We start from the raw sequence: 24465 nt of genomic DNA, 5'->3' as shown, positions 1-24465 counted from the left end.
AATAGGGATTCGTTCAAAAACAATCGTCTCGGTCTCTTCGCAATGTCTCACTAGCTTTACGGAAAAGGTTGAGTTCAACCTTTTCAAACCTCTCAAAACTATCATCTAGGTTGCCTGGAACATATCACTCTGCTTAAATTATGTCATATCTTTTGTATATTTCTTTCTCTTTCTTGTCTTGTCTTATGTGGTGTACAATAAAGTGAGCTCTATTTGCAAGTATCTATCCATCTAACTATTTACCATTATTCTATAACATCACCCCCCTTTGCCCAGCTCCCCCCCACCAGTGGATGGTGGAGACGAGCCGTCAGCCCGCGGTTCCGCCACGCTCCGCTGGGGCGCGCTGCGGGCGTCGCACGCGGGCTGGTACCGCTGCCGAGCCACCTGGTTGGACGCCGAATACTCGTCTATTGGGTACTACTTGAACGTTATTGGTGAGAACCCTCAGAATATTTTTAATATTTTAACTAATTTAAGAGTTTGAGGTGATAAATCTACTTGCCTGCGACAAATATTCTCTTTTTAGAACAACATTAATGCAGATTGTACAAAGAGGAAACTTCTTAGAATCGTGATCAGACGTTGAAATACAGTCGCTTTCAATAAATTATAGCTTTTTTTATCTTCTGACTAGTGACCCGCCCCGGATTTGCACGGGTGCTAAGTATACTTATTTATAAACTTTCCTCTTGAATCACTCTATCTATTGAAAAAAACCTCATCAAAATCCATTTCATAGTTTTAAAGATCTAAGCATACATAGGGTCAGACAGAGGAAAGCGACTTTGTTTTATAATAATGTAGTGATGTGCAAGGATCATTGTAAAGGTTTATCAAAATCTGTCAACTCTTGCCCTCGCATAATAAAATCCAATAGTTTGGTGATTAGTCAACGACGCATTAAATAAGAATAACTCAACTAATCTAGCTCCAGAAGACAATGCGGAGGCGTCGACAGAGCCAGATGAAGAGGAAGAGCCCGACCACCAGAAGGTGGAAGTGCCGGTGGGAGGGAACGTACAGCTGCATTGCCCCAAAGGTAAGTGCGAAAACTTGGAAGGAAAAGATAAACAATAAACATGAATTTTCATCGTGCCTCTATCAGAGACATTACCATCTTAACCGTGATCTTATTTGGTTCAGCTATGACTGAAGATGTTAATGAGCTGTTGAACGTGATCTTTGAAAGAAGACATTTATTGAGTGATAAATTCGATCTTCTGATTCTAAGAAATAAACAACTTCACATTTTAGCTGCTTTACTTCTTTGCTAATTATGTTGAGAAACATCGTTTTGAGTTGATTAGTGGTGTGGCGGTGTCATAAAGTTGTCTCTTTTGCTGTAGGTAGCGTCGGTTGCTGGTGGAGGAGAGTAGTAGGTAATGCAAGCGAAGCCTGGGCCCCGGCGGGCTCGCACCACGCACACGGAGTTTTAGGTATAGCAACACTTTCTTATAGCATTATACTAAAACCATAGTACCTCATAAAAGTTCATTAGAGCCATCTAATATAAAGAACAACAGTTTCCATGAACAATGTAAAGCACTGGGCTTAGCAACACATCCTAAGGTACTCCAAAGATAATTCAGTTGTTACTCCCATAGAGTTGCCAATACCGGCACTTAAAGTCTAAGTTGTATTTAAATTGTAGAAGAATGAGTCTATGAAAAAGACGACCACACAAAATTGCTCATTTACGTTGTCAGATGCTTCACCGTGGTCATTGAATCAATGTTTGGACAGGTATTAAGGATGCCTTATATCAAGAGGGAGGTGAGTACCGCTGCATAGGAGCGCGTGCGCCGGACCTCAAGCGACTGAAGGAGTTGAAGAGAGTTACTTTGAAAGTTACTGGTGAGTTCTTTGCTTTTCTTCAACTCTAGCTTATAAAGATTTTTGTTCAAATGTAGAATACTCGTAAACTATAAAAAAAAACTATACGATGAGAAATATTATCACATTGTATCTGATATTAGGGATGGACTTTGGCACAAGTCAAATATAAATAAGTGTTGGGCTCTACAAAAGGATAGGAAAATGCGTTATGTGACAAATAGGACATTTAAAATCTGTAACGCACTTTTCTGTTGCAATTGATAAAGAAGCAATAATTCTATGTAGAATAATTATTTACAATCTTATACAGATATCCATCTTGTTCAGATTTTGACCTATATAGACCTGAGTCAGATTATTAAGGTTTTACTCGTATTGTGTACTATATTTCACGGTCGATTACTTACCTGTTAGTAGTATTAGATGAGGTAGAAAACGGTTGAGCCTTATATGAGTACTTACCTGTAACAAGAGAAATAGTATGATATCAGTTACTATAAAAAGTACACAGACTGAATAGAATCCATCAAGGTAAGTTCTTCATTTGTTCAGGAAGCGCCACCGCCACCGCACTTAGTGCGGTCCCGGCCGCGGGCGGCTGGCGGCTCGAGTGTGGGGCATGCGGGCGAGGGGTCCGCGTGCTGTGGGTCCGAGTGGGGGCCACGCCGCGCGTCACCCGCGCCTCCCTTAGTCCGGACCTGGCGCAGCACTGCTGGCGCGCTATACTGCACGTTGCAGAGCCGGACGAGGTTAGTGATCTACTCAGTTTCTAGACTTTGTATTCATCTAGCTACCTGCCACCACTGCAACTCTTACCACAGTACATTTTATAGTATTTTATTCGTGTATAGCCAGATTAAGAACTGCTAGATCGATAATAAAACCCAACCCCCCTAATTACAAAAAAAAAAAGTAAACCTGTGACGAATAAATTAAACCAGATTTCAACTAGAGTCAAAAGTTTTGAAATAAGGGGGATAAAGTTGTCCACAAAATCAATAACAAAATGAAGGAAAGAAGTAATGATAATAATTATTTCAGTACAGAAAGGACTAACCACCAATCATCACTGCTTAAATAAATATTTTTAAGCTGAGCTCTACATAGATCTTTAAGTTTGAGCTTTAACAGCTCGTCCCTTAATACTCATCTCTGTTATTCATGCTGGTATCTCGGAGTGAGACTAAATAACATCAATCAAAAATGGAAAAGGTGATAATTATGTTAGTTGCACTAATGTGTTAATTTCTTAGAAATAAACAAAAAAATTGTGGACTAGGTCTGGTGCGTAGCTGCTACTACAGGGGCGGGCGCAGTGGCCGTGTTCCCTCGCAGGGCGCCCCTGGCCTCGATAGGGCCCTCTCCGGAGCCAGCCAGGAGGGCCCTGCACGCCGCAGCGACGGGCCTGTTTGTCAACTTGACATTGGTGCTGCAAATGGCGTTGGTTCTGATTTGTCGTTGAGAGAGATGGCGGCCGTTGGTGCAAGCGTTTGGGTTCAAGCAATAATACCGCAATAATGCAAGCAATTACTAAAGTTAACAGTCATAAAATGATGTGCATGATACGATTGGGTTATGTTTTCTATGTGTAAAAGTTAAAGTAAATATTTTGTGGTAATGGTTATAGTAAACAAAAAAATTCAAACTTTACAATTAAGTTAGTTTATATTATTAAATGAGTTGTTAGGAAAAGCTTTGACGAATGCGATGAGAATATTTGGCACTTGCAATAATGGAAAGGTAAAAATACTATTTGCGACGAAATACACGAATTTTAATTCTCTAGTAGATAATATTATTGTATCTTTATCTTTAAATAAATAGAAATTCGTTTTCCATTTTCGATGACTTCAAAATTAAGTGAGAATTACGTTGAAAAGTTTGCTGTCTAAAGTCGCCTGAACTACGAGATCTAATTCTGGGCAAATTGACAATTCGCGGAGTGTTCTAACTCGTTGTTTGAGATAAGTTTTAATTCTAAACTTTTGTAAAACTCAGTCGTGTCTTAAAATACTTCAACTCGAGTTAGGGGCTAAACGCTTGTACCAACAAGCAGGGTGCAATCTTATCAGAGATAACCAGTGAGCAAATCATTCTTATAGGTTAGAGCTACTCACAAAATACGCTCGATTTTTTTCAATTGACAAACTGTGGTGCAACACTAATAAAGTTTTAAAACTTGCTACAGACAATTATTTGCTTGATAACAATACTTTCTGTTGTGTAAAGTATACTAAAATTGAGCGTATTTTGAACACCTACGTGTAAAACACGTGTTGTAAATAATTCACACATTCCCCGAAGTGTCAAGATTCGCGATGTGTGCGTGAGTTACTAAGTGTGAGTCATCGCGAGTTCACTGTGTGTCTCTGTTCTATTGTTTCCCTGTTAACGAGGTAATCCGTAGTTAGTTCATGTCAAAGTTTAATCTTTAGTTTTAGTTTCTGCAAAGTCTTAAAGCTTAAATAAGACGAAGTTGGAACTGCTGACTTTACAACTGATAACTAGTGCGGCAATTTTCGGTTAGCTGAACTTACTAGGTTCTTTTTCTGAGTGATTGACAGAAAAGATGGTACAGAATTTAGGAAAGTCAATTCGAAGTAGGTGTACGTTGTATGTTATAAATGAAGAAGAGATTACAACTGTCTACGATTGCTGCATGATGCTTAACAACGTTAAGATGTCTTTTAAGTCATTCAAAATGAAAAGAGAGGTTAGTTTATTCTTAGCATAATTTGCGTATTTACTATCTGTAATATTTTAGACTCTGACATGAACTATCTACAGAAGATAGAGTCACAATATTTTGTATGAGTGTCATGTACATAGAGGCGGTAGGACTAACGTTTCGGTTCGTCCTTGTATATTGTATTGCGATCCTTACAGCCCCCGTCCTTGCGCGGGTCGATCTAAACTAGGCTTTAGATGTCGGACCCTTAAGTGTTGGTTGACAATCGATTGTCACTTTGAAAGTTTATCCTAAACATGTGTCTCAAATTGTTCATTGCTGTTTAAGTTTTTTGTTGCATTAACAATTTTGGGATAAAAAGAACACAAAAATGTTATGAATAGACATTTAATTTCAATAGGATTGGCATTTGTTTTAACGGTAACGAGTCCACGTTTATACCATCATGTTATTTAAGTATACAATTTTATAAGAGCTACATATCCTTTACTGTTGCCAATAGTATTGTAAAATATTCAACAAAAACTTTCGAATTTTGACAATCGATCGTCTGACAACACAGCAGCCTATCCTTACTCTAGTCTTGTAGATTGTACCATATTGATAATTTGTATTTCTAGTATACTAACCTATCTTTAATCTCTAGTAACGAACGGATCCGCTGCGGCACTGACTTATTTCATTTTAGAACGTATACTAAAAAAACTTCATTGAGTGATTGTATGAGTAAGTAGAGATATCTCAAATATTTTGTACCAATTAACCAATCTAATTTTCTTGCCTTATAAATTCAACCCTTTTATTAAATTATAACAAGCAACTAATATACGTCTTCGAAATTCGAGTATTCACAGAATAATAAGGTCCCTTCTATATCATTGTCAACGGGACCGTCTCAATGAGGGTCTAACGTTTACTAGCTGGCCTACCCATCTCAAATATTTTACTGGAAATCCCCCAGCCTTACGTTAGACGCATAATTTTCTCTTAGAAATATGTCTGGGCTAGGTCTTCGGATTATATTAGCGGGAATCGGACCTCTATCGCAATTTATTCAACTGGAATTACGTTTATAAATGAACGCTAATTAATTATTTATGCGGCTTTATTCGGTTGTGCTAATGTTTGTATACTATATGGAAATTAATTTTCGTAGAAGTGCGAAGTATCTTTTGTTTGTTTTGCAACTACGTATTCATAATAATTTAATTTTGGGATGATTAAGGTTAAGTAAAAACAACACTCCTATTAATCTGCGTAATAGCTAGATATTTATGAGATCTGTTTTCACGAATATTTCACTCTAAGCCTGAGCGGCGGTAATTAATGTTTACTAACATATTATACAATTACATTCTCGTATGTAACAACGAGCAATTTATCTTCGAACACTGCGCCCCGTTCGTTCGAGCACGCAGTATGTTCTCACTAAATGACGTATAAAATCGTAAAAAATGAGTTTGGACCGCAGTGGACACGTTCACGTACCCTTTGCTTTGTTTCCCTCCTCCTCTTTCATTGTTGACCTTATTTTAGAATATTCGAAAAAACAGGAAAATGTGCCAAATTGTTGATATTTTTAAAAAAGATTCTAATTATTCGTAAATTGATGAAATTAATATTTCGTTTGTAGTGTCTATTGGAATTAAAGATTTTGCGTATGTAATGTGAACACCAATTGAAATTAGTATTATTTAACGTAAATTGTGAATTCGTAAAGACGATTCCAATGCTAGTTTTAAAGCAGTGTACTGAAGTGTTCAAGATTAAACTGTTGCGTTTCAATCTCGAACACTTGAGGTTAAGCTAGCATATATTTTATATAGATGTCAAATTCTTAATAAATAACGTATAATTAATACATTATGTATCATAGCTTAAACTAAATCATGTAAATTTCGATGTCAATTTTAGACGCCCGTTTAGATCGGGTGACGTTTTGTATGAAAAACATTTGCTACCACAATTTTTGCAACAATTTAGTAGTGTAAGTGTAAATTTTATCAAATGTTCGATGTTGAAATGTTAATATCAGTGGTTAGTTTCTATTAGATTGTGTTTAACTGTTTTCTTTCTTCTTCGTCCTTTGTCTTGTAAAGCTATAATACTCCTCAGTGATGTGCGATTTGAAAAACGATTAAAGATATTTACAAAAATGTTCTAAACAATTCTAAATGTTCTTGTTCAATAGCATTGATATTTACATCGAATTTAGCATCGAAATATTAAAATTAACGCATTTGTCAATAGAGAATCGTTATCAATCAATCATCACCCTTCTGCATTTCGTAGTTTGTGTCGTACATTCATTTCTAGCAGAGTATTATGGATCGTTGTTGTTGTTAAGAATTGTGATACCACTGCGAGGGCGGGAGTGTCGCGGACAGAATTAATGAAGTTATCGTCGTTGAAGAGAATTTAAAACAGAAGTTAGTTTAGTTAGGTAGTAGTGAGATGTATTTTTGTATAACTGAATGTTACTGTCAATTGTGATGAGTTTGACAAAGATTATAACGTTGGTTTAGTTTATGTACCTGGAAATGTGGAAAAAGCAATGATCCGTCCATCACGGAATTCGTAGTTAGTTAAGGAGCTATGTAGTGCCCTCTTCTAGTCTCCACGCAGATCCACCCGACGGTTATCACCAAATCTCATTAGATAAATCAATCTCCTATTCTGTTAGTCATTTCCCTTACTTTCTTCTCCTCTCTCTTTCTCTCGTATGCATTTCGGGAGTCCCTTTTCCTCTCGCACTTGCTGCAGTAGATATGTATAGCTCCGCGACCCCCGCTCCTCATATAAATTTACTTCGATGATGTAATAGTATTATGTTGTATCGCTCAGTCAATATACGCCACTGAAATTACTTACAGAGTTTTTTCATCGTGTTATATGTTTTGATGAAATTTCCTATCTGCGAAAATGTTAGAGACGTTACCGAAACTGTTTACGGAAGGTTCTTATATTTGGCACATGTACGAGTATTTTGACTTTGCGATACGAAGGTTATTTCTCTGTATCAAAATGATTTGTAACTTTTTGTACTTAGCGTCCATTTCGATACATTCGAGTATCGCGTCTCGGTGCCAAATAATTTAATAGATCATAATAATATATATTTACATTTATTAATATACATTTTATTGTTTACTTTGATATTGAATGTACAGAATCCATATATTCATCGCCATGTGTTTATGGAAACTCGTATACCGGATAAATAAACGATATAAAAGTATATGTTCGTTTTCATTTCATTATTCTGCCTTGACTTCATGCTGTGAATTTCAATAAAATGAACTGGCTGGTGTTCTATGAAATTCGTTTTAGTTGTTAGGGATTTAGGGTAGATTTTCGGTCGTCGAGGGGAGTTTTAATAAAATTAATTTCACTAAGAGTGCGTAAGACTCAGCGATGCGTGGGATCGAGGCAAGCACTAGTGATGTGTTGAAATGGAATTGGTAAGTACTTTTGCAATCGAGATTGGTGAGTATTTATAAAAACAAAGCGAATTTTACCCAACGTGATTGATAGGGCAAGCTTTAGTAGACACGTCATTGAGTTGGTAAATAAAGTATCTATTTAAGGCAAACAATAAGTAAAAAAATATTCACTGTAGTATCTAAATAAACTATTGTTTACTATGCCCTTATTTAATTAAAATATTAGTATGTAGTAAAAGTGTGGTGAACTTTTATTAGAATTATTATAGTTTAAGAAGTCCCATGGAGCATCTAATAAAATTGTGAATAATAATACTTAACCGCGTAAAGATCAACGCTCTATTCAATGAAAGATCTGGCTTCACTACCTAATTCATTGATATTTTTTGAGTAGGTAAGAAGAATAAAATCTATATTTATACAAGAAAGTCGTGTTAGTTACACCACTTATAACTCAAGAACGGCTGAACCGATTTAGCTGAAAATTGTCAGGGAGGTAGTTTAGAGCCAGGAGAAGGACATAGGGATACTTTTTATCCCGTTCGAAATTAAAAAAAAGTCTGCTTATTTATTGCCATTAAGGCGGAACAAAGTTCGCCGGGTCAGCTAGTAACGAATAAAATAAATTGCAAAATACAAACCGTACCGTTACGGGAATTTAACAATGCTGTATCCTAGCACATCACTATAAACAGAATGAAGTTCTGTATAAATTTTAAGGAGAGTTGACTAACGCGACTATCTTCAGAAGTCTTTTGTCTTCTTCGCAATTTTTGAGATCTGTTCCGCCCTCATTTGGGTCAGGGCCACATTTTGCGGAAATACGGCGGCTGCCTGAGACGGATATTGAATGGGCGACCCGTGAATGGATCACGCAATCGATCGGGTATTTAGCGTGTTTTGATGTGGGTTGCTCTTCATGACGCCGGCAGATGTTTTATTTGATGTTGATGGAATTGATTTTATTGGAGAGCACTCAAATATTGATAGCAGTGATAACGCATGAAAATCTAAAGTTAGGGAGTATAATATTTCATATTGCAGATAGCTGATGCCCTTATCAATTTTTAATCAGCTGTTTTACATTAATCCATCCTTATAGACTTTCACGTTCATGTAGGTATATGAGAGAATAAAATTAAATGGTTAGTATCACTGTAACTGAAATTACTATTAAGAATATCTAATGGATAAAAATAAAACTAAAGTAGTACCTATCTGTTAACTATTATGATTATTAAATTCTCAAAAATGTACCTACCTTAGCGCCTCCTTCAAATTCAATTGAAAGATAGTTAACATTTAAAAAAAAATGTTGTCTCTATCGTATAGAATCCAACCTAACCCTACACATAGGGGAGAGTTCGGTATATTGTACCGCCGGGTAAATTGTACCACCCTCATATTTCGTAAAGTATTTATTGAATGTCTGTAATTGCAACACTCAGCGATACACAACTATAATCAATTAATATCGGCCATGTGGTTTTTGCCGTGACAACAAACACGTGTGTTTTATTTTGAAAAGTATTTTTTCATTGTTTTCAAGTAACTTTTGACAATACATGTTTAGATTGTAATTTTGTTAAATTTAATCACAGGGTGTTTCTAATATATTATTTAGAAGCGTAAATTAGTGTGGATTACAATTATTTGAAACATTTTTCGGTATTTAATAAGCTATATTAATTTACCGATTTTTTAAAAGCACTATCACCTAGTCGGCTAAATTGTACCACATCAAGTTGTATGGATTTTTACCAAAGGATTTTGAATTTTTTTTTAGTAAATGATATTTTGAAGTTATAATAGCGTAGTTATGTTTGACTAACAATAAATGAAAGCAAAAGACTGGCAAAGAAGATTAGGTACAAGTGTGCGTTACGATAATTGGAATTACAAAACTTGTACTCAAAATCGTGATAACGTGTAAAATAATATCGATTGTCTATGTTATTAACTACTGTTCCTTTTCGTTTCCTAATTTGTTAAGAATGTATCGTATAATATTTTGCCATAGTTTTTTTAAAGGCTTGAAATTTATTGAAATCCAATTTAGTAACCCTGTGGTACAAATTATCGAACCGGTTGGCTAAATTGGACCGAAGCTCTGAACTCGTACTTTGTTGATTTGTGCTAAATATACAACAATCATGTTAATTAATACTTATGAAATAGTAAGTTGAATAATGTATCTTTTATTGTATACCATGGACATTAGCAAAAACAAAAGAAAACTATGTGTAAAATGGGATTGAAAAAAACTGGTCCAAATTAGCGGACTCTCCCTTAAAATAAAATCACGTACTATTCATAACACAAATCGTGCTCATAAACGAATAAAACGGTATTTTAAATACAAAAAGAAAATTGTTCACCTTGTCGAAAAATCGTAAACAACATTATCCGAAATTACTTCAGCCACTTTTTTGGACCTAGTTCTAGTGAAAACCCTCTGGAATCCAATTTGTGCGGTCGTCAAGCGTGAAAACGTGTTATTATGGCTTTCATTTTTGCCTTCACGAAAACATCCTATACTTAAAAGGGCTTCCAACTTTCAATACGCGTTAACAGACCTATACTTATAAGGCTTAAAGAGAATTACTTTCTGAAGTTGGAAAGGTATTTTTTGTTGCCTAACAATTTGTGATGTTTATTATTTATTTACCCTCATATTCATAGCTATGCGACTTTATTATTATACATAGTCGTTGCCCAAATTAATATGGGAAGTTGCTTGCTTCGAAGCTTTACCAGGTCATCAGTCCATCTTGTAGACCTATTTTATTATTGTTTTGACCTAAGCTTTTGTTTTAACCAAAATCAAAATAAGAATTGTCTGGACTAATTAAATTTGTACTTGCAAATCGTCAATTGCTCTTAGTCTTTACAATTCCCGACCAGCACTTCGAGACAAACATTTTTTGTCTATTTCATTACACTGATAACAATATTTACAGAGTAACAAAAGAACTTATAGTTACTTAAAACACTGTTTCATTTAAGAATTCCTTTTTATTTTTACACACAACATAAATTAAAAATAGTCAAACATCGTTTTACACTTTTCTATTCACTCAAATTAAGGACCGCTAACTTATGGATCCTAAAGCGCTTCCATGGCAAATAGCCAGTATCAAACAGCTCCAGCCAGACACTCCTTTGTTTCAGAACCCCAGCGGATTTACAGAATGTTAACAGCTTCAAGCCGTATCGTGCATTTCGCGGCGTATCAGAACAGAACATCTAGTTTTTTCCAGTCGCTTTATCATCGGTAATGTATTCATGAGCTGCAAGGGGCCAGTGCGGTGATTTGGATTGTCGATAAAAATTAAACTCAAACAAGCAGATAAGTAATTGAAATCGATAGGAATGTGTGAGACCTGACTTTTTGTAAAGAGTTTTAAGTGGTAAAGGACAAGTGTAGATATATGACATTGCATTGTTCAAAGTAAAATTAATTTTATTGCTGATCTAGATACTAATTCATAATTTTAGGCAACTTTATTTGAGAAGGCTAGGACTAGAATATTGAAAGTTATTTTAAATACAAAATTGTGGGAGTTATTTGAAATGGAATCACCTGCCTGGTATTGTAAGCTGATTGAAAAATATGCTAAGAATAGGGAATGCAAATTTTTACGTTGCTCTTTTTTAGCCGGCATTCCTGCCTCGAAGTAGTTGTAGAGCTCTAAGTTGCAAGAGCTGATACAATCAGCTCTTGCAACTAAAAACTAACTAAAACTAAATAAAGAAAAGATAAGATGGCGATAGGATCACAATCGATGGTCAAGTTATCGACAGGCCAGCAACACTAATGCAGGCCAAAGCTCTATCGCTTCGTTGATCTCAGCACGTTTCTACTAAAATACAAAACCGTATACCCCGTGGTTTGAGTTGAATTTATCTAAAAAACTAATTAAAGCCCAGCGCGTTTTTGTTTCAAATTATAACATTATCTGTGGCAGACATCTGCCTGGATAATGGCGCATAAAATAATAAATTTCAATCCTTAGAGATTAGAATAAGCATTCAAAACTAATTACCTAAGAAATTCATAAAATAACAATAGTACCAGAGAACTTTTGACCTTAAGATTATTATAGTTATGAAGGACAATGCCCAGGCTTGGATTAGGACATAATAATTTGAGTCAGAATTAAGATAATGTTAGTCCATCTTGTCAATTACACTCTGTATTAGGTATATTAGTAGACAACAAATCAAATCTTGGACATTATTACTCGTATAATTCGCAAGGCCATCTCTTTTACCACTAAGTAGGCTATAGAATAAAGTATCTGTTGGTACTTTGAGTTTGTGTGACTTTTTGAGCATTTACTTTCATCATCATCATTTCAGCCATAGGACGTCCACTGCTGAACATAGGCCTCCCCCAATGCTTTCCATGTTGATCGATTGGTAGCGGCCTGCGTCCAGCGCTTCCAGGATTAGCAACCTGGCAATGGGCAGGGCACATAGTACGCAGAACTGACGGCCGATGGGGCAGCAAGGTTCTGGAATGGAGGCCGCGTACCGGAAAACGCAGCGTGAGACGTCCACCCACAAGGTGGACCGCCGACATCGTAAAGGTAGCACTTATTTTATATATATCGTGTTATCACAAGAATTTTTTTGACTAGTAAAACTTAGCTTTCATCCAGATGGGTTTTCTTATAAACAAATAGCACTCGGGAGACTCAAATATGAAACAAAACAAAAACAAGTACCAAGTTTTTCGGTAAAGGTCCACCCAAAAGTTTTTGGGAAAGGCTTAGGTCGAATCATATTTCCCATGATTCATACATAACATTATAAGTATAATGTTTGTATAATGATTAGCGATGGATAGCTTAGGTTCTGTTCTTGGGTTCTATTTGATTTTCAAGATCGATAGAGCTGTGAATACACCCATAGAACTTATAACGAGTTTTTGAGACTGTTTTTATTTATTAATTATAAAATATGTAGTAAGTCTTTTTTTATCTTTTACGTGACACCTTGAAGTCTAAGGCTGAGTTGCACCAACTTACTTTAACCGTAACTATAACAATGACCGTTGCTTTTTGTATGGAGTTTGACAGATTTTTGACGTTTGTTAAAGTTAAAGTAAGATGGTGCAACTCAGCCTAAAACTTTAAAGTAGGTTAGATTTTAACGTAGTACCGAGTTAAAATTACCAAATAGAACCAGTGAAAAGTTTTCAAATCATAATTAGCTGATTATGCGAGGCTAACACAATCACATTTGGAAGTAAGACAAACGTCAGACTAGATCTAACTTGAACACTAACCTAATATTATTCCATTAATTCGCATACTAAGTTAAACGGTAATATCATGATATGAGAAACCTGTGATAGATAATACAAGTAGACATAAAAAAAACCTGACCCTTACCGATAAATATATCGAGAAAAATGAGTAGGTACCTCGTTGAATAACTTGAAATCTTAACAACAATAAATAGTTTTGACTTAAACATTAAACAAATTGATTTCGCTTGGTACAGTTGCACACTTGCACATGCTTATTCGCATGCTTAAAATATGCGTAATCGATCAATTAGAAATGAGCATAAGTACTTATTGCAGCAATGTTTCGACACACATGTATTGTGCACCTTAATTCTTATTTGCCTTTAGTGGGAATCAAGCCTGCGACCGAAGCGTTGCAATCCTTTAGCTACGGGACTATTCCCACCTCTCGTTCCCACCACTGCAACTCCTGTGTAGCCAGGATCTACAGCTTGACCGCCATAAAAACCCAACCAATGAAGGTCAAGTTTGTCCCGGGGGAAAGCAATTAAGGGGGCCTATCTTATCAATAATTAGCAACTACCTGCCAATAATATTTTTCACAAAATCGCTTATAGCTAACCACCGGGTCATGCCGTAACAATGTTCTGATTGTTACCTCATTTCTACATCAGATCGCATTCGTATCAAATCACTATGAATTAGAAATTAACTCCAAATAATAACACCACCGGTTATTACTGTCCTTATTACCCCCATAACAGTTAACAGAGACAGGCACAACTTCTGCTCGGTGTCTCAAACTATGTAACTTTTCCGTTCGACGTAAGGCTGATGTCACACTCCACGGAGTTTTAAAATCTATGTAACTTCGAAACGCTTTTTAATGTAGAATGGGGATGGGGAGTTGGAAATAAGTTCCAAGACGATAATGCGTATTACATGAGATAGGTGAAACGCAGTTCGTTTCAGCCAAATGACGTCCACTGCTGGACAAAGGCCTCCCCCAAGGTTTTCCACAATGAACGGTCCTGCGCTGCCCGCATCCAGGCTCTTCCCGCGACCTTTACCAGATCGTCGGTCCACCTAGTAGGGGGCCTGCCTACGCTCCAGCCCGTGGTCGCCACTCGAGAAACGAAGTTACATCAACTGAATACGGACCTATGATGTAGAACGTAGCTCAGCTCAGATAAATTGTAAAGTAGTAAAATACTATCCACTAATGTAATGAAGTAAAAACACATTTGCTAGTAACATATTGAGGCATAATCATTAACGGAGTGAAACAAAGAGATGTTATGAAAGTTTAAAAAAAATAGTAGGTTAATCTATTACCTTCAATTGTCTCTATCATCAAATGATGTAATTGAAGAACATTCTAAGGCGATAAGTCTGCAGTGTGGTCACGGCCTTAGAGAACGATTACGGGTGAAATTAGGACAGTTACACGCGGAGTTCGCAACTTTTAGTAAAATCTTCGTGTTTTAGTTCGTGCTCGTTGAATAGAGATGAAAATCTTTTAGAATAATAGAAACTGTGATATTCCACGGTAAACGTTCTTTTAGTTTCTTTGATAAACTTGAAGAAACTATCCGGTACCTTTTATGTAACTCGCCTTTTTACAAGCTTTATATTAACTTCGCTTGTTATTCATGCTTATGATAACCGGAGTATAGCGAAAATTTAAATTTGAGGACAATATCACTATGATAAAAGGCAAAATACGTAAAAATTTCATTTCCCAATAGTACAGTTCCGTAATTAAGTCAGTGTTCCTGAATAAATTCATACACTCCAAAACTTTGCAAGATTTGAGTCGTCTTTTGGGATAGCTAGGGATTTATGGAGAGTCATCATAATAGATATAGTATCACCTTTATAAGAGAGAAAATCAAGGAAATTTTAACACTTTTGATGTTTATAGCCTTGTGAGAGATCATTTTAAAGGCACTCATGGTATGGCACCTTAAGACCTTATGTTCAACTTGGAATGCAATAAAGATAATATTGACTATTGACTATTGACTATAACATCACAAAGATTTTAAAAGTGGGTCTAAGATTGAACGTAGACAAGACAAAAATGTATCAAATGTGTCGTGAACCCACTCCTCTGAAGGTTTAGACAACAGTAAAATGTCTGTACTGATTGTACAGTTATTTTGAGTTGTACTCGTACCTATCTGTAAGACATTTTGATAAATCTGTTTGAGCAATTTTTTGTTATCACCGTTATCACTAATAAAGTAAAATATATATAAAAATAAAATAAGTCTGAAACGTACAGTGTTCCTTAGTCCAAAGCGGGATATGTAAATGCGTGGTGAGACAAATAGAGCGATTTGAAGCCGTCCCTCTCGCTCCGTCGTGCAGCGACGCGAGAGCTGCAGTTTGCTGATTCCAGATGTATAAGAGACAAAGAAGGAAACCTGTTTGAAATTCCTAAAACTTGCAACCTTTTCAGATGTTGATACCGATGGGAGAGATACCTTTTTTGTGCCTAGATGTTTTGTCTTTTAACATACTACTTGGGGGAGGCGTTTGTCCAATAGCCGACTACTGGCTTGACTGAAACGATTGAATTTTAATTTTAAACTTGATTATCTTGTTATGCGAAAAACCAGTCTCGGTAACATAATTATTATTATACATATAAATGAGAAGTTTGCCTAAAAGAAGCATTTTGCCCTCATTGAATTAGTTAATTTCCTTTACAACATGCAGCGCATTCTGGAAACTGGCATCCATTAGAACGAATGGTTGAATTTAAGCCCAATTACAAACTTGAAACTATTCTTGAGTACTTCGTCTTTTAACTATCATTTAATTTTGTATCCAGAAAATTACTTCAAAATACCACAACGAGGTCAAAATGTACGAGATTTCTAATCTCCATCATCGGTCTAATCATAATCATCTCCAAAAACGTTGTAAACCCTCGTGCACACTGGCTCTATGCCAGCGAGGCCGCCACTAAACTTGCGCTTATGACCGCAGACTTATCTTTCGCGACCGACAATGGCGGACGCACGCGGTTTTTAGTTCTGTAACTAGCTCACAAACTATGAACAAAGCTGGCCTTAGCTTTGCAATGGGAAATTTAGTTTTAGCTGAAATTACGAATTTTCAGATGCACTTAAGTAGGTACATGTTTTTGTCACAGTAAGGCTAAGAAATCACGGCGTGACTTTCACCCGCGCCCGCGGCGGTTGTGGAATTGCGGTTTTATTTCAAAATTCACGGGAGTGGTTATTTGCGCGGTTATTGTAAAAGCGTGCTAAGTCGCTGGTACAAAATGGTTTTCGCGCGGGTGAAAACCTCCGAGCGGGACCCGTTTACAACCGCACCCGCTGCGGGCGAAAACCGCGTCGTGAGTTGTGCATTAGTTTTTACATAAGTATCTGCATTCTACAGAAATGCGGGTGCGGGTGAAAATCGCGCCATGAGTTCTTAGCCTAACACTGAACAGTAAATTCTAACTAACATTAGTGAGAGTCTTGATTTTTCACAAGCTCAGGAAAGTACGCATACATTAGGGATGAGTTGCACCATTATACTTTGACTTTAACAAACGTCAAAAATCTTAGGCTGGATTGGACAGTGGACTAGACTTATTTTATCCGTAACTATAACAATGACCGGTGATATTTGTATGGAGTTTGACAGTTGTCAAAGCTAAAGTAAGATGGTGCAACTTAGCCTAAATGTCATTATCATACTTCTGATTAAGAAAAATTCTGGCACAAAAACTTTACCAATTCAAAATCTGAAATTATGGTTTACCAAGTTTAAACATGATCGACCTATTTTAAGACGCTTTATCCCACACTGTTGTTAGCAAAAGTTGATAGGACTGAAAAACCAGGCAGCATTGTTGACAATGTGTTGAAAAAGGACTTCGTTGTGGACATCACAAATGCGAACCTCTCACTCGAAGACCCCTCAAAAGTGAAACAAAACAAAAGAAAACAATAAAACCATCCATCATCGCCCTCAGCCGGATCATTTATCTCCGGGTTCACCGGCCGGGGTTACCTTAATCCCGGTCTACACCTAACGGCGCCCTAAGCCGTGTTTAGACGTTCTACCGCGACGGGATTTAACAGTTCACGCTCGCAATAATTATGCCGTTTGCACCTTTTCATATTATTATGTTATTGTTGTGCCATTATACGCTTTTGTTCTTAACATAATTACCGTCAGAATATGTATCAAAACAGTCAAAGGGTGAAGAAATACCAGCCAGACCAGGAAGTTTGAGTGCACTCATGTTGAGCCTAGCTTTTGCCCGCAGCGTCACCCGCGGAAAATGGAACGGGAAGCTCAGTTCGTCACAAAAATTACTCCACTCGTTGCAAAGGTCAAATAACTCAATATCATTAAAAAATATGTGTGTTGGACAGTTCTGTAAAGTTTTATCAAAATCCGTTTAGAAGTATTGCGTCAAAGGGTAACAAATATCCATTTATCTATCCTCATAAATTAGGATAGGATACTTGATTACCCACATTTTCCATGAACAATGACATGTCACGCATCAGGTCAACAGCTAGAAATGAGAAGAAGCGAAACTTCATAACAGAATAAACAACTAGGCCACCAGTTGCCTCGCCGACGGGGAACGGCTTCCGACGTGTTCGACCTAGCTTAATGCTATGACGTCATGTCAAACGAGTTGCAAAGACGTGGTCTATTTAATTTCATGTGCTATCATAGCGTGAATAGATTGGATATGACTTCACTACACGTATTTAAAACGATCAACTCGTAGCGATTGTAAGACAAGTTCTATAGGCTTATTGCCATTTTAGTACACGTACACAAAATTCTCTACATAAATAATATGTCCACTTACATTTGGACATCCTTTCTCTATCTCTGGTTGTTATTGATTACAAGTTCATAATATGCGACTCATTATTGAAGTATTTGATTTCAAATCTCGTTAGTTTCTGCATCGTGATGGACCGACGACCTCATAAAGGTAGCGGGAAGGCGCTGGATGCAGGCCGCCACCAACCGGCCATTGTGGAAATCATTGGGGGAGTAGGGGCCTATGTTCAGCAGTGGACGTCCTATGGCTGAAATGATGATGATGATGATGCATGATGATGGTTACTTGCTTAGCTGACTCGAATTGCCTACAGGAAGACATTAACAACCTTCAGGAATGGTGCAGTAGAAATAAAATGTTTTTGAATTCCTCAAAATGTCACCACATCAAATTCACCAAACGCAATAAGCTATCCACTGAGTACAAAATTGCAGGTGATAAGCTCGAAGAAGTTAAAACTATTAGGGATCTTGGAGTTGTAATGGATAGCCAGTTGCGATTCACGGAACACATTGACAAAATAATTAAGGAAGCAAATAAATCTCTCGGCTTCATACTAAGAAGTACAAAGGGTTTTAGAAGGCGTTCTACAGTCATCCTGCTCTATAATAGCTACGTTAGGAGTAAGCTTGAATACTGCAGCACGGTTTGGTGTCCAGGATATAATGTGCATATCAATAGGATTGAAAGAATTCAAAAGAAACTGATCCGCAGTCTGTCTTATCGTTTCAGGATGCCGAGAACAATTAAGGCCTACCCAGATAAAGCAAAGTATTTTGGTTTGGATCCGCTTTCCGTGAGACGTGTATATATGGATATGACCTACCTCCATAAATTGGTGAACAACCACATTGATAGTCCTGTCTTGCTGGGTCAGCTTGCCTATAACGTGCCCTTGAGAATACCACGTTACCCTTGTGGATTGTTCAGAAATAGATTTTGTAGGACGAGGATGGGTCGCAGTTCACCAATTGTTCGTGTATCTCGTTTGTACAATGATCTCAGCAAGAAGTTGCCAGAACTTGATATACATTTTCAAAGCCTCGCTGGTTTCTTAAAAACAATTAAGACGGGTGACGTGCCCCTGGTGGCATGCATCTAGGAGGCCTCTTATTATTTTATTTTTTATTTTTTGTTGCTTTCTTTTTGTTGTTTAAATTCAAAGTTGTAATTAGGTACTATATTATGTTATTGTATTGTGTAAAGTTCACGGGTTGCTTACATTATAATATTATGCATGCTGTGGTTATCGTTTGTGTGGGAGCAGTTAGCTAGAGACCTTTGGCTTAATTTTTTAAGGGACAATATTATTTGATCCTCTAAAAACTAATTGATCTTTTTTGTATGTGCACTTTTAAAAATAAATGATGTTTTTTATTATATTTTATCTTTATATTAATTATTGGGTCTATATTAGTTGATCTACGGATAAATTATGAATGATCTTCATTAAAGGTAACATAATATTTATGTTTAACCTACTCTTTTAATATTTGGTAAACAAAATTAATATTTGATCCTCTTTTTTAGTTATTGATCTTTAATTTTGTTAATTTGATGATTTTTATATCAAGTTTGCCTTTTAATATTGATCACCTAATAAATACATTTCGATCTATGTATAACTTAACTTTAAAATATATTTGATCTAACAAAAAATATTATTGGTTAATATTTTTAATTAAAAAATATCTTTTAGGCCTCAGCCTCGAACTTAGCGGGCAGCGGGGCGGCGGCGGCGGCGGCGCGGGAGCGGCAGGATCTTATGCGTAAAATCAAATAGACCGGTTCTCGAAAACAGCGGCGCGGCAGCGGGGCGGCAGCGGGGCGGCAGCGGGGCGGCAGCGGGGCGGCAGCGGGCAACGAGCGGGCAGCGGCGAGGGAGCGGGCAACGAGCGGGCAGCGCACTCCTTCTTTTGCCCACAATAAATCGAGCGTTAGGAATAAATTTGAATCGAAATAAGATTGTTGCCGTTGTTCAGACATTTCGTTTGCGAATAAAAACAAATATCTCGACAACACAACCCCGAACACAACACTTCCGCTAAAGCGCCGCGCGAGCTGCCCGCTTGTTTCGAGAACGGGTCTGCGTTGCCCGCCCCGCTCCCGCGCCGCCGCCGCTCCCGCCCCGCTGCCCGCTAAGTTCGAGGCTGAGGCCTTAATTTACGCGGTACTTTGTGGTTGAGTGACAATCGTCCGTCATTGGTTACTGAGTTGGCTTAGCGGCCAATAAGCAAGCAGAATGGTACATTGCCATGTTTGTTTAAATTACAAGCTTTGCTTAGTTTGGGACTAGAGGCGCTATGTAAAATAATTTCTTACTTCTGACATCCCCGAACCCGACATCATAATTTTTACATCTTTATTTTTTTCAAATCGCAAGGTTGATTTTCTCTTAGTACCTATACCGATCTCGACCGTGATCAGTGACCAAAAAGTCATCTGTCAACGGGTCGATTAGACACGATAAAAGCACTAAACGATATTTGTTTACTTTTAGTGCGACATCGGGTCGTAAGGACCTGATAAGTTTTTTTTTCCAAATATTTACTGTGTTTGACAAAACAATTGCAAAACAATATTTATCTTTCGTACTACTGAAAAGACCGAATATATCCATCCCGCACCAACGCATCCAGCACCTAAGGTCAATTCGACCCGATAACGCAGTGTGAACGTGTTAAGTATGCTTTTTTGATAAAAAAAAATCTTTGAACATCACGTGCCTTTAAATAGTTTCCATCCTTTGACTACAACTTAATAAAAATAAGTACCATAACATAATTATTTTGAAGATTATTTGATATAGACAAAAAATAATTTATACAAATCGAATTATTTAAAAAAGTATCACAATATTGAATATTTGGTGCTCATTTCTTTTATTTTTGAGGACCAACAAGTAACAATCAGATATAATTTTTACATCTCAAATTTTTTTTGCGTAGTTCAAAAGAGGTTAAAATATCGATCGATTTTATTTATTTTATGTCTCAAAGAAAGAGGATCAATCATTAAAATAGATGACCATTTAGATTTTTTTATTTGCCGTTTTTGCTAATTTAAAAAGATCATTTAAATACATGCCATTTTTTAATTGTGTTTAATACTGTATCTCATGTTGATAGCCCAATAAAATAAATAAATAAATAAATAAATGCATAAATCGCATAGAAATACTTACTTATACGACTAACGCCCGTATTCACAAACATTACTATGAGGTCTCACAGTGTGCGTGGACGCACAGGGTGACACAGAACCAATCACAGAGCTCTATTAAACGCTGTGAATACGGGCGTCAGAATTCAAATGATTCAAAAATGCGTAATTATGCTACAAACAGTAAAATATGTGGGAGAACATTTGCTGGAAAAGCAAATGCGAACAATTAATAAAATGTTCTAGACTCCTAAATCTCTTGAAAAAGAAACATAAATATGCCCGCAGCGCCGTTTAATCTACTCCGAACTTTCATCAGCAGAAGTGCTAAATTTTCAATTAAATTTGAGCGAAGCCGTGAAGTTTTTCGAGATATCATCTGTCGGATGATTTATACTTCTGTGCGTAAACTTTTATATGTCCCGCGTTTTTTAGGGGCAAAGTACAGATGGCTCGTCAAGTTTAGCACTGTAGCATCTATGTTTTTTTTATCCACAACGAGGAAGCTCTTGGCCTGTATCTCACCTGATGGTAAATGACGACCAGGCCGAAGGTGGAAGCGAGCTTCACCCGGAATCCTCAACCACGGAGAAACTGGCTATCTTACCTCTAACTGCCGGAACACAACAATGCTGTTAACATTGTTGTTATGGCGACAGACTTAGGTAAGATAGTGGTAGCTACTAGCCAGGCGGACTAAGAACAAGCCTTACCACCAACCAAACCGAACGGAAAAATCTGCCCCCACTGGGAGTCGAGCCCGGGAACTCTGCGTCTGAAGCAGGTGGTCTTACCACTAGACCACAGAAGCGGTTTGTTGTTGAAAAAAAGGTATTGTCTGACGTACTGTTATCTTTACAGTCGAACATATTAGAATGTAAATGTTTGATGCAAAATAGCTCGTATTACAGCAACATAAGATTTTAAAGTGTATATTTTAATGCCGTCGTCTGTACGTGCAGGTTTGAGGACAGGTGGCAGATCGTTTAACCTTCATCTAACGCCTCAGCTATTTTATGATTTTTTCAGTTAAGTTCATACATAAATTTACAATATTTTAAGTAAAAAGAATTGTATACAGAAAATTAAGTGTAAACTCTCTTTAGAATACTATGATGATGATAGTTTTTAGATGACAATGGTGCACAACGACACTTTACGGTCAAGTCTTTTCAATGGACATAAGAGATAATATTATTTTAATTAACAATGTTTCAACATTATTCAACAATCTTTAGATTTTTATAGAGTTACTAATTTGAAACTACGGGAAGAATAGTCATGATACATTTGGATAGATGCAAAAGTCATCAAGAGACAAAAATCACCAAAACCAAGTCAAAATTTTTTCTCTTCGCAAAATGGAGTCAGATTAAAAATGGTCCACTTTTAGCCTCCAAAAGCCTAAATAACGTACTATCGGGGACTCGGACGCCTTGACACCTTAAGGGCCTAAATTGTTTGCACACACACGCTGGATTAAGCTACGCCTCCATTCATTCATGTTTCGGGTCTAAGCAGCGTCGGCGCACCACTGTAGATGTTTGCCCTTGCAAACCAAGCTCTATGTAAAGCGTTTAGGATTGAGTATTGCTTAGCTTACCCGCATCCGTAGCGCTCGTTTGGCAACGTCGCATTTTAGTAAATTTGAAACCCAATAAAGAATCGCTACAAAATATTATATGGGGCTTCGTGTAAAAATTGAACTAGCGATTGCCCGCTCGAGTCACAAAATTGCTATCGCACATGCCGAGGTAACTGTGCAATTTCCTGAGAAAAAAGTAGCCCTTTCTATAATTATTGTTGATATTAAGATTGTAAATCTCATGATATAAGTTTAGCTAGTTAAGGCGAGAAATGCAAAATCATACAGTCACTTTCGAATTTTACTTGTTTAATAGGTATTTAATTTATTCGGAACTTATAATTTATAAACTATATGTTATCGAATTAATTAGGAAATAGTTAAGGAATATTTGTGGCTTAAAAACAATTATTGTAAGATCTGGCTACATAATAACTTTCTTAAATCCTTGAATGTAAATAAAAACCTATAATAGGTTTCTATTTATTTTTAATACATTAGCAACTTTTGTTTTCCGTTTAAAAGAAACACTTATCTACGTTATTACAATTTAATACAATTATTGTAACTAGGTAGCAATGATCCAGGTAATTGGTTATTATAAATATTATAATATTAAGTTTGTTTTATTTCAAATTAATTTTTTTATTGCACATTAAGTGTCTTTACACAAGGTTTTAAATCAATAAAAATTAAACTTCAAACTAAATAATACTTAAACAGTTAACAATGTATAGATAGATAAGTTTGTAATTAAATATAAGAATTAAGAATTATTTTGAGAGGCCATGATTCAGTCATCGCGCGGAGGTCAATAAAAAGGCAATCAAACAGTCCAATTACTAGCACGGGTCAACACAAAACAAAATCAATCGGTTAGGGATCACAAAACTTCACAAAAAACAAAGGAGAGAATATGTCGACAGTTCGCCAAAGCAAAAAGCAGACAGACCTCGTATAAAAATACAATATTAAAAAAATACATATTATCTATTTGTTTGTAACCAAATTCTATTATTAAAATTCTAAAGCTGAGTTGCACCATCTTACTTTAACTTTGACAAACGTCAAAAATCTGTTAAACTCCATACAAAAAGCACCGGTTACCGTTATAGCTACGGTCAAAGTTAGGTGGTGCAACTCAGCCTAAAACTAAAAAAAGATTGAAGAAAAAGAAACATTTCGTTTTAAACCTTAACCGTATGACAATAAAGTGCACAATGGTATTTCGTATTGCAACCTAAGCCCTGATTGTCTCTTATTGGTCGTAGTAAAAATATAGTAAAATGCGTAACCAATTAGAGACGGGGTGAGCACGTGACCGGAGCGATGCGCTTACGCTAAAATTTCTACAAAGTGGTCAGGCGGAAGAGTCCCCGATAGTACATACCCTTATCGTCACGCATGCCTTTGATGGTGACGTCGAATTACACCCGCAGTCTCTACTCGAGTGCAGGGATAATTCGATTACGTCCCGTCCTGTCCCGATTGAAGCGGGATCAATGGCGATGCAATTAGTGGGACACGGAATTATGCTGGCTTAGATGAGCTGGAATGGAGGCCGCGTACCGGAAAACGCAGCGTGGGACGTCCACCTACAAGGTGGACCGACGACATCGTAAAGGTAGCAGGGAAGCGCTGGACGCAGGCCGCTAC

The 24465-nt window shown here is 36.8% G+C and overlaps 1 long non-coding RNA gene across 1 annotated transcript; it reads left to right on the top strand.

The window, feature by feature from the left end:
- The first annotated feature begins 1353 nt into the window (after nt 1–1353).
- LOC135084581 (uncharacterized) lies at nt 1354–2434 on the top strand. Its single transcript, XR_010259896.1, has 3 exons — nt 1354–1439; nt 1747–1857; nt 2392–2434. It is a non-coding gene; the product is annotated as an uncharacterized LOC135084581 (long non-coding RNA).
- The last annotated feature ends 22031 nt before the right edge of the window (nt 2435–24465 follow it).

Source organism: Ostrinia nubilalis, chromosome 26 (assembly GCF_963855985.1).
Source record: "Ostrinia nubilalis chromosome 26, ilOstNubi1.1, whole genome shotgun sequence".
In the NCBI taxonomy this organism is placed as follows: domain Eukaryota; kingdom Metazoa; phylum Arthropoda; class Insecta; order Lepidoptera; family Crambidae; genus Ostrinia; species Ostrinia nubilalis.
The sequence above is the reverse complement of the archived record's forward strand: the minus strand, read 5'-3'. Positions and strand labels throughout refer to the sequence as shown.